Source organism: Erinaceus europaeus, chromosome 18, assembly GCF_950295315.1.
Source record: "Erinaceus europaeus chromosome 18, mEriEur2.1, whole genome shotgun sequence".
NCBI lineage: Eukaryota > Metazoa > Chordata > Mammalia > Eulipotyphla > Erinaceidae > Erinaceus > Erinaceus europaeus.
Genome location: NC_080179.1, coordinates 52,785,198 through 52,797,409, shown reverse-complemented (window position 1 = coordinate 52,797,409; position 12,212 = coordinate 52,785,198). Strand labels below are relative to the sequence as shown.

The following is a 12,212-nucleotide window of genomic DNA, read 5'->3' as shown; positions in this document are numbered from 1 at the left end:
AGCTGGGAGAGTCTCACTCTCTCTCTTCCCCATCCCCCCATCCCCTGCCATGTGTCCCTTAATGTAATTTATGTCTGAGAGAAATTGTATTTATCAGCAGTGCACAGCTTTGGCCAATTTTCACAGATCAGTTAACATAACATTACCAGAATCTAGGATCCTTTTGTTCTCCTTTTAACCATTACCCCATTTATTTTGTGATTGGTTTATTTCATTTAATTATCTTTGTGTGATTTATCCTTGTTGTTATATGAGTTAAGCTAATTAGTTTACAATGCTGGTTTATAATGCCCTGTATTTGTTCATTCAAGCTATTTATTCCTTCTACATCTAATGAACATTTGGGTTTCTAGTATTTGGCTATTACAACAAGTACAGCTGTGGACATTTCAGTCTATCTCTTCTGGTACATATGTGCACTTGTTGGAATTGCTGACTTGTGGAGAAAATTTATGCTAAATTGTAGTAGTTACTGTTTTTTTCCCAAAGTGATCAACCAATTTAACATCCTACTAATAGTAAATATAAGAGAGTTCTATTTACTTAATGTTCTGGCAATTTTTCCTTCTTTTAAAGCTAGGGTTTTTTTTTAAATATTTATTTTATTTATTTATTCCCTTTTGTTGCCCTTGCTGTTTTTTTATTGTTGTAGTTATTATTGTTGTTGTTGTTGGATAGGACAGAGAGAAATGGAGAGAGGAGGGGAAGATAGAGAGGGGGAGAGAAATACAGACACCTGCAGACCTGCTTCGCCACTTGTGAAGCAACTCCCCTGCAGGTGGGGAGCCAGGGCTTGAACCGGGATCCTTATGCCGGTCCTTGAGCTTTGCGCCACCTGCAATTAATCCACTGCGCTACAGCCCGACTCCCAAAGCTAGGGTTTTTTAAAAAAAATTTATTTGCCTTTTTGTTGCCCTTGTTTTTTATTGATGTTGTAATTATTGTTGTTGTTGTTATTGATGTTGTTGTTGTTGGATAGGACAGAGAGAAATGGAGAGAGGAGGGGAAGACAGGCGAGAGAAATATAGACACCTACAGACCGGCTTCACCACTTGTGAAGTGACTCCCCTGCAGGTGGGGAGCCAGGGACTGAAACCAGGATCCTTACACAGCTCCTTGCGTAAAGATAGGTATTTTAATTTCTTTGGTTATACTTTGGTTTGGGGTTTATACAAAATGACATATTTTTATTTTTGCCTAGTTTCTGAAAGGTTGAAAATTATTTTGCTTAATGCATATACTCCAAATATTAAAATGTAAAATATTTATTTATTTATTTATTGTGCACCTCAATATGCCTTCTATCTCTGTTTCTCTCTGTACAGTGGTCTACTCCACACTATGGTAAATGGAACCACAGAAAATTCTGTCCCTTTTAGAATTTGGAAAAGAAACAATTCAGACAACAGGAGTCAGAAACAACCTTATGTAAGTAATGGAATCTGAGTTCAGTTTGGAGACAATGGCAACACTGAGGAGGAGCAGGAAGGGATGCTCTTCAGGGTGAGCCTGGATAGAGAAGCCCTGACAGAGATGCTTTGACTGAGGTGGCAGGTGTTGTAGGGAGTGAAGGTCAGTGGGGCTGAGCGGCAATAGTGCCAAAACATACTGATGACTAGGGAGCTTGGCAAACTATTGGTTTGGTCATGTCTGATTTGGGAAAATTCATCTGGCCAAGGCCCATGCAAGGAAACCAAAGGGAAATGCTGGAGGCTGATCAGGACAAGGGGAGGAGTTGGTAGAGTGTCTTTACTATAGTCAAGTACAATTAGATGATAGAAAAGGGCTAGACATCTGCAGAAGGAAGAATTGATGGTTCTTGGCCATACTTCTTGTCTCCTGCCAGGGTTATGTGCTGAAATTGGAACCTGCTCATAGTGCTTATGGAGAGGCTCATATATCTCACTTTTCTTTTCTTTTCTTTTTTTCTTTTATTTAAGAAAGGATTAATTAACAAAACCATAGGGTAGGAGGAGTACAGTTCCACACAATTCCCACCACCCAATCTCCATATCCCACCCCCTTCCCTGATAGCTTTCCCATTCTCTATCCCTCTGGGACCATGGACCCAGGGTCATTGTGGGTTGCAGAAAGTAGAAGGTCTGGCTTCTGTAATTACTTCCCCGCTGAACATGCGCGTTGACTGGTCGGTCCATACTCCCAGTCTGCCTCTCTCTTTCCCTAGTAGGGTGGGTCTCTGGGGAAGCGGAGCTCCAGGACACATTGGTGGAGTCTTCAGTCCAGGGAAGCCTGGCTGGCATCCTGATGACATCTGGAACCTGGTGACTGAAAAGAGAGTTAACATACAAAGCCAAACAAATTGTTGAGCAATCATGGACCCAAAGGTAGGAATAGTGGAGAGGAAGTGTTAGGAGGGTACTCACTGCAAACTCTAGTGTACTTCTGCTTTCAGGTATATATTTTGCAGTAGTTTACGGATACGTGTGAACATATGCTCTCTCTCACAGAAACTGGTGTATATCTAGGTTTTGGGACTTTGTTAGAAAGTGAACCACCTGGGATGGAATTAGAGTATACTATGAAAGGAAAGGTCTCACCCGAGTAATGAAGCTGAAGGGTTGTAATTCCACACATGAAGTCTCTGGACACAGTCTGAAGTGAAGCATGTTGAGGTGGCAATCGTTGCGTTGATTAGGTTGTGATCGGCAGATGCAATATTATTTGATATGGATTGGGAGAGGCATATGGGAAAGTGGGCCTTATCCAAGGGTTCCAGGACTGGGGGAAGTAGAGGTTCTATAGTGGAAATGTGAGGTTACTGCTGTCTTAGGGTTCAAAAAGACAATCGATAGTTAATGTTATCACCTCATTAATTGGTAATTGGGTTAACTTTGAAAAGTCCTTTTGTTAGGGTTTGCTGTACAGTACCCAGTATCTTGTATATAGCTGTGCTATTGGTTGCTTCTGATCTACTTGGTCTAGGCTTTTGAGAGAGTCTGCATATCAATTACACTTTTACATTGCTGGTGGGAATGTAAATTGGTACAGCCTCTGTGGAGAACAGTCTGGAAAACTCTCAGAAGGCTAGATATGGACCTTCCATATGATCCAGTAATTCCTCTCCTGGGGTTATACCCCAAGGACTCCATAACACCCAACCAAAAAGAGATGTGTACTCCTATGTTGATAGCAGCACAATTCATAATAACTAAAACCTGGAAGCAACCCAGGTGCCCAACAACAGATGAGTGGCTGAGAAAGCTGTGGTATATATACACAATGGAATACTATGCAGCTATCAAGAACAATGAACCCACCTTCTCTGACCCATCTTGGACAGAGCTAGAAGGAATTATGTTAAGTGAGCTAAGTCAGAAAGATAAAGATGAGTATGGGATGATCCCACTCATCAACAGAAGTTGACTAAGAAGATCTGAAAGGGAAACTAAAAGCAGGACCTGACCAAATTGTAAGTAGGGCACCAAAGTAAAAACCCTGTGGTGAGGGGTAGACATGCATCTTCCTGGGCCAGTGGTGGGTGGGAGTGGATGGGAGGGATGGGTCACAGTGTTTTGGTGGTGGGAAGGGTGTTTATGTACACTCCTAGTAAAATGTAGTCATATAAATCACTAGTTAATTAATATGAGAGGGGGAAAATCAATTGTATGTCTCGAAGTTTTTTTAAAACACAGACTGAATATTTTTAATATATCTTACTTTTCATTCCTCCCCACCAGCAGTGGAGAAGAAATAATATAAATACTATAAGCAGTATGATGTTGTTTTGCTGTTATAGATTATTATGATTTAAATATATAAATATAAGGCACCTCTCATGAAACCATCATCTACTGGAGTAACAAACTTGTGATAATGTCTTTCTGGTCTAAATTTAGAAGTGTTAAGGATGAAAACACTTATGCCTTCTAGTGAATTTCATGATTTCTTATAATGGAAAGGAGGATTTACTTGTTTGTTGATTGGTATGGAACTTACTTTACCAGTTAGGAACCTCAAAACATATCAAAATGACATGCATCTGGGACTAGCAAAATAGTTCACTTGGATAGAACTTTCTCATACATACAACCCAGGTTGGAGCCTGGCCCCCACTGCACTGAAGAAAGCTCTGGTGCTGTGGTCTCTTTTACTCTCTGCCTCTCTACTTCCCTGTATTTAAAAAATCAGAAAAAGTATTAGTACTCTACATCTGAAACTATGGCAAGATAAATACATTTTTTTTTAGATTGGAAGGGAGGGATAAGGGAGGAGAGAGAAAGAAAAAGAGAAAAAGAGAGAGAAATTACAGCACTGATGTTCTCCTCAATGCACTACAAAACTATTTTTAATGTTTTATTTTTTATTAGGGATTTAATATTGATATACAAGATTATAAGATAATCAGTATGTAATTCCATACAGTTCCCACCACCAGAGTTCTAGTTCTGTGTCTCATCCCCGCTCCATTGGAAACTTGCTCTATTGTTTATATTTCTGGGAGAATGGACCAACATTATTTGTTTATTTTTTTACTTACTTTTTATTGGTGATTTAATAATAATTAACAATATTGTAAGATAACAGGGGTATTCCATACAGTTCTCACCACCAGAGTTCCATATCCCATCCCCTCTATTAGAAGCTTCCCTGTTCTGGGAGTCGGGGTGTAGCTCAGCAGGTTAAGCGCATGTGGCACAAAGCTCAAGCACCGACCTAAGGGAGAGTCACTTCACAAGCAGTGAAGCAGGCCTGCAGGTGTCTGTCTTTCTTTCCCCCTCTCTGTCTTCTCCTCCTCTCTCCATTTCTCTCTGCCTTATCTAACAATGATGACATCAATAACAACATCAATAGCAACAACAATAATGACTACAACAATAATAAAGGAAACAACAAGGGCAACAAAAGGGAAAATAAATAAATAAATATAATAAAATAATAAAAAGAAGCTTCTCTGTTATTTTAAATATTTATATATTTATTTCCTTTTGTTGCCCTTGTTTTGTTGTCATAATTATTATTCTGATTTTGTAGTTGCTTCTCTGCTGGACATAGGTTTTGGCGGGTGGATCCATACCCCCAGCCTGCTTCTTCTCTTTCCCTGGTGGGGCAGGGCTCTGGAGAGCTGAGGTTCCAGGACACATGGTAAGGTCATCTGCCTAGGGAATTTTGGATGGAATCATGGTAACATCTGGAACTTGGTGGTTGAAATGCAGTGAGATGGAGACCAGGACAAAATGTTTAATAAATAGGAACCATAAAGTAGGAATAGGACAGGTGGAAGAAGGGATCTTAGAATGGAAAGAAGCTAGGAGGTAATATTTTAGGAATATTCCTAAGAGCCTATGTCTTAATAATCTTAGCTTGAGCTTGATAAGTAACATGAGGTGGACTAGAACTATTGTCTGGGAAGATGGTATCAGAGTTAAGGTAGAATTAAGAAGCAGGATTAGGGCAGAGTTGTTCACAAACTTGAAGATCTATAAATGCAACTAACTGTTTACCCCAATGATCTAACCTGGGGCCCATAATTATTATTTAGCACAGGAGCCTGTACAACCTCTGAGTCCCTGTCAGACTGAGCAGCACACAGTCCATGCCATGGATAGAAACATTCTAGGCTGCAACTGTTTCAGGACCAGTCTTCCTTAAATGGCTGAGTAGCCTCCCTTCTAGAGTGGGGCAGTCCCTACCATTGCTAATTCATAGTGAGGATATGGTCCTGATTAAGCCTACAAATGGCTCATAGTGATGATCCCAATGGGTGTGACCACTGATGATAGAAAGAGAGACCTATCATAGATGTAGCCTCATAATATGTGTGGAGGAATCCAAAGGTTCTCTGTCTAGGACCCTGGGTGATGGAATGGCCTGGCAGTGACTAAGAGGGCTATCATTAAGTGAGCCAGTTTTTTTTTTTTTGCCCATATCCAGTTTTGTAGTCCCTTCTTTATCTGACAAGCTTTGACTTTATCGCACTTGTTAAAGTGTTGAGTGTCATTTCTTGTATCCAAGTCAGTATTAGGCTTATGGGATCTGGCCTCAAGTTAGGTTTTAGTGAGGTCTTGGCTAACCTCAATTTTTTTCTGTATTTAATTGTTTGATGATTCTAACAAACGTTGTCATAAGGACAGTACTTTTCCCTCCTAGATGTATATTTTTTGTCACTATAACTCTTGTCCAGTTCTATAGTGTTTCTTCTGAAGCTTATCAAGGGGTAACAATAATGCTGATGCTCTGTCAGAGGGTCCATGCTCCCAGAGGGATGGAGAATGGGAAAGCTATCAGGGGAGGGGGTGGGATATGGAGATTGGGTGGTGGGAATTGTGTGGATTTGTACCCCTCCTACCCTATGGTTTTGTTAATTAATCCTTTCTTAAATAAAAAAAAAAGATGGAAGAATATATCTTAGTAACTTCCTTTTGTATAGTTAATTGAGCTGATAGAGTGATTGAAGGAAGTACAGGGTAAGTAGGTCTATGTAATAAATATATTATTCGAGAATTTATGATACCTTCTTTAGGCCATTCTACTAGAATGTCAGGCTTCTTAGGTCTAAGTGTAATCACAGAGGGCTATTAAACACTTTTACTTTGAAGTATATAAATTACCCCTTGCTTGTGGATACATGTACCTAGTACACTAGGCTCTAGCCTGTAGCTCATATCTGTAACTGTATTAGAAAACATGCAATCTGAAATGGAACTAGTTAGTCCTGTGTGTAGAAAGATCTCATCAGATTAGAGGTTGACGTCTCAAAATTGGAGAAAATCCTCAGTAACCAGTTAGTAGCAGCATAAAAAGATATGGCAGCACTGGTAGTTAGTTGAAGTCAGCAGACACAGTTTAACAGGGTAAGGCATCAGAGATAAGAAACATCAAGAAATATGAACAGAGTCCCAGAGGTTCCAGGACTAAGAGAAATATAAATCTTGAAAAGAACAAAAAGAGTTCCCTATATACTTAGACGGAGTTTAAAATAGCAATAGTTAATTATTATTATAACCAAGTTAGTGGGGAGTTTTTCTTTGAAAATCCAGTGGCTAGTATTACAGTAATAACTTGACCTTACTATGCTTTATGCCATTTAAGGATATCTGCTAATAACAGTATCTAAGACACTGACAGGACCAAGTTGTTTAGATCTATCTGGCCTAAGGTTGTAGGTAATTAGAAATATATATATTAGAACGGCTTAAAGAATTTAGGCCCAGTGTCAGAATTTGATTATCTAACAAATCTGAAACATTAAATACTTAGGTTAAAGAAAATGTGTATACTCAAAGCTATGATCTAGGCATTAAGAGAACTTAAAGTATTAAATCTGTTTCTCACCAGTGACATAATGAATCAATAGTGGTTTATAAAATTATAAGGTAACAGGAGTATAATTTACACCATTCCTGACACCTAAGGTCTGTGCCCTCCCCTCACACCCTAGATAACCAGTATTGTTTTCTCAAAGTCTTGTATATGGGTTGACTTTGTTGTTGTTGTTTTCTGTTTTCATGTTCCTGTGTTCAAAACTATATTTCTCAAATGAATGAAACTATTCTGTAGTCGTCTCTTACCTCATTATTCACTATGCATAATCTTGTATAATTCCATCCATTTCATCCCAAAGAATAAAATATTATCTTTTTTTTATTGCTAAGTAGCAACCCATTAAGTATATGCCCTATAATATTTTTCTTTTTTACCTCCAGGGTTTTCACTTGTCCTTGGTGCCTGCACTATGAAGCCACTGCTCCTGCAGTCATTTTTTCCATTTTTATTTTATTTAGGACAGAGAGAAATTGAGAGAGGAGGGGAAGATAAAGAGGGAGAGAGACATACACCTACAGACCTGCTTCACCATTTGTGAAGCGACCCCCTGCAGATGGGGATCCAGGGGCTCAAACCGGGATCCTTGTACTTGATATTATGTGTGCTTAACCTGATATGCCATCTCCCAAATCCTTGCCATGCTAACTTTTTTTTTTAATCCAGCCATCTTTTTTTTTTTTTTTAACTATTGATTCTTTGCCTATTTGTCATTTTGTGTGGATGGGTTTCTGTGATGAGTACCTCATGGATTTCTCTTATACTTTCTATAAATGTCCATTCTCTGTTTTCTATAGTAGTTACTGCAAGTATAATAACTAACATAGCAAAAAAAAGTTTTTAAGTGAGTCCTGATTAATTAACATCTAATAGAACTTCTTTGTCCACTAGTTTCCTCCTCTTTCCTTATTTATTGTTCCTTCCTATTTTTATTGTGTTCTTATTTTAGTCTACTGCTGTTTACCTTGCTTAGAAAAATATATTCCTTTGCTTGTGGGACTCTATTCAGTAGTTCTTATAAGTTGGGGTTGATGATGGCAAATTCCCTTAGTTTTTGGATTATTGATAAGACTTTTATTTCTCCCTTATATTTGAAGGATAATTTTGCAGGATACAAGATGTGCGGATGAAATTTCCTATATTTTAGTATTTTGAGTATGTCATTCTACTTTCTCATTGCCCCTAGGGTTTGTGAAGAGAAGTCTAATGAAAGCCTGATAAACTACCTTTCTATGTAACTTCTTTCCTTTCTCTGCAAAACTTTTTACTTGTCATTGAGTTTAGATTGATAGTTTTACAATGATATGTCTTGATACTGGTTGCTTTGCATTTATGTACCTCAGTGCATTCTTTGCCTCTTGGATGCTTCTGAGGATTGCCCAAGTAAGAAAAATTCTTAGCTATAGTTCCCTGAATGTGGTCTCTATTTCTTTTCACCATGTTGTCTTCCTCAGGAACTCCTATAACTCTTACAACTGACCTTTTGATGGAGTCTGCAATTTCACAGAGAGTTGCTTCATTCTTTCTTTTTTTAAAATAAAATTTTTATATTTATTTATTTTCCTTTTGTTGCCCTTGTTTTTTTTTTATTGTCGTTGTAGTTATTATTGTTATTGATGCTGTCATTATTGATATCATTGTCATTAGATAGGACAGAAGGAAGTGGAGAGAGGCAGGGAAGACAGAGAGGAGGACAGAAAGATAAACACCTGCAGACCTGCTTCACTGCCTATGAAGTGACTCCCCTGCAGGTGGAGAGCCAGGGCTCGAACCAGGATCCTTACACCAGTCCTTGTGCTTTGGGCCATGTGTGCTTAACCCACTGCACTAACGCCTGACTCCCTGCTTAATTCTTTCTAAAACTTTCTGCTCCCTCATCTTTAAATTGAAAGAGTAGGGTAATTGTATCTTCTAGCTTAGATATTGTTTCTTGTGCATGAGTGAGTCTACTTCCTAAGCCTTCTACCTGAACTTGTACTGCACTCAAAGTGTTTTTCACTCCTTGCAATTCTATCTGAAGTTTTCCTTTTATGATTCCTAACTGCTTAGTGAACTCTGATAGAAGTTCTTCTTCCATGTCTTCTAATTTATTAGGGAACTCTGTTCCAAGCTCTTCTTTTGTGTTTCCTAACTGCTTAGTGAAATATTCTTTCAACCCTTTAATATGCTTTTTACTAAGCTTAGATTTTTGTAGAGTCCACATAATGAGTTTTCTGTAGTTTTTATACGATAGTTCTTCTATGTCTATCCTTTTTTGGAGTCCTTCTATTTCATTTCTATAATTTTTTTCACACTGGAAAGTTTTTTTTTTAATTTTTCTGTTTATGCATTTATTGTGCTGGTTATTGCAGGCCAATAGGGGGTGCTACTATTAGGACCACTGGGTTTCCCTTTGTTTGTATGCTGAGTGGTGGGTGGTGGAGGGTGGGGTTATGTTTTTTGCTATTTCCTTGAGCTGTTTTGTACTATGTGTGGTGAAATATATGGTTTCTCTGTATGATTTCAGTTTGAAACCAAGCCTTAGGGGTTTGCTGTTCAGTAGCTGCTGTGTTCAGAAAAGTAAGTTTTAATTTACCACTTTGATGCCAGCTGCCACAAATTTTCTGTGTGTATGCCTGCCTTAGTTTGGCAACAGAACAGACTGCTTTTATCAGAAATGTCCTGTGTCTTTGTTCTGTAAGTTAACATCCCCAAAGTCATGGGTTTAAAGCTCATAGGTTCCTCCTTTTTCACAGCCAACACATCTTGGCTGCACATAGATGGAAAATGGTGTCATATTCTACCATAGCTTTTAACCTCTGTGTGTTTTGTTCCAGCCCCACACTGCACCCCTTCTCACCCCAGCCACATATGTGAGCACCCAGCCCCACACTGCACCCCTTCATACCTCAGCCGCACTTGAGGCTACAGTGCTATAGATGTCTCAGTTGTAGTTGGTGAGGTTTGTTAAGATTTATAGTTGTAGATATTTGCTGTTTTGGGCAAGAGTCTGGTCTGTTCACTGTTTCTGTGTGGCCACACCTCCAAAAATTATTTTGTATAGCTCTTTTTCTCAGTGGTTTTAAGTAAGGTTTTTTTTTTATTTGGATCTACTAGAAAAACCTCTAAGTTATGGCATCAATTTATTTTTATTTTAAAGCTTGCGTATTTTTCTGTTCATATATGAACTTGACTCTTTATAGAGATGTATGTAGGTATTTTAAATATTTCTGAAAGATTTAATTGCATCCCATTTCCAAATATCTATTTAGAAAAGTTAGCCAAGTATAAGCAATTCAAGGAGAATATATGTTTTATGTGACTTTCATGATACCCATGGTGTATGTTGTACATGATTCCCACTCTGCTTAGTGTGTCATGGTTACCATCAGAAGTTAAAGGTCTAACTTTTGTCTACAGAGACTTTTGCCCTGGACTCTCTTTTCAGTGACAAACAACATGCATGAGCTTTGCTCCAGGACACAAGAATTGTTGTTTTCGATGGGTTATGTTGTTTTCGCTGGGGTGGCTTCACGGGCGGGTAACAGACGACCAGGGACTCATGGTTGAGCTGTAGGCAGTATCTCTTTATTCATGTAGGACGCAGCACAATCTAAGCCGAGCTAAGCTAAACTAAAGGTACCGTAAAACTCACAGTGCTGTCTTTATATATACTTGCCAAGTAGGGTGGAAACAGGATGTGACATAGAGAGGGTGGAGAGAAAAGTGACTGGTGAAAATCAGAGTGTGACAAGGAGGGGGCAGAGCAGGCAAGAATCCTATCACTGAACCACAAATGCCCTGGAGGGAGGGTGGTGCTTGTTAACAGCGGTTATGTAAATAGAATGAAGTGGTTATGTAAATAGAATAGTGTTAAGCAGGGGGGATTTAAACCAAATGAAACAGAAGGGGTCTCATGCATACCAACAAAGAACTAGGGTGGAGTTTACATTTTGTATCCAAAACAATTCAGCATGCTCAAAGCCATTCTTTGTACATTATGATTGGTAGGGTTCTTTCACTCCTCCCTCCCAACAATTGGGCATATAATAGGTGTTGGGAATACATGATCCATTATGATGGTTAATTGGTACACAGGCAATGTTATTTATTAGTGAGTGAAACTTGAACTGGACAGGTGAGATCTAGGTGGGCAGAAAATTGGCATAGAAAGAAGACTTTTAGAGTCCTTATTCAGGATTTTTGCAAATACCTTTTGGTTTGAGATATTAAAGTGAGAGAAAACTGAGAGGGTAGATGCTTTCTATCTGAAGGGATAGAGCCAAGGAGAGTGGAAAGAAATGACAGACACAGAAGTTACTTCACTATCAGACTTTTGTTTTTCACTTCTGTGTTTGTAATGAGGTTCATCTCCTGTCTGGTCTAGTTCATAGGCATTTCTTCCCTCTGCAACCATCAGATGAGCTACATCCTACAAATAGTAGAGTTAATCACAGCAAACACTAAGCCAGTGCTGAGAATTATGGTATCATGAATCTGTGTTTAATTGGACTGTGGAAAAGCCACTGTTTATTAGGTCCATGTGTTATGTGAGAACAATTTTTAAAAAACACTCTTTGTTCAACTCTGAGCTTTGCCTTGCTTTTGTTTTAGTCATTGGTTCTGTGGAAGGATACAGCTTAAAGGGGTAGATATAATGTGTCCTAATGTTGCTAGTATCACATCTAGTTAGTTATACTTCATTTATAGGCATATGGAAGACAAGACCCCTTGCAATTGGGTAGGACTGTGTGTTCGTTTTTAGGTTGCTTGGGAGCAGAAGTGGTGAAAAGGCCACAGATCTCTATTTTCTTGGGCATATGTCTTGAAGGAGGCTTTGTTGTAGTAGGAAAATTACAAACTTAACACAGACTTTTGAGCTGCAATAGGAGGAAATCTTCCTTAAAGATTTACCCACACTACAATAAACTCGTGTTTGTTACATTGAGTCA

At 38.7% G+C, this 12,212-nt stretch overlaps 1 long non-coding RNA gene across 1 annotated transcript in view; it reads left to right on the top strand.

Annotated features, from left to right (window-relative positions):
- The window catches only part of LOC132534332 (uncharacterized), a 95,869-nt gene that overhangs the window by 15,245 nt on the left and 68,412 nt on the right, over positions 1-12,212 (top strand). Inside the window, exon 2 of the long non-coding RNA XR_009546060.1 lies at positions 1,326-1,428. This is a non-coding gene — a long non-coding RNA (uncharacterized LOC132534332). The remainder of the gene's footprint in view (positions 1-1,325; positions 1,429-12,212) is intronic.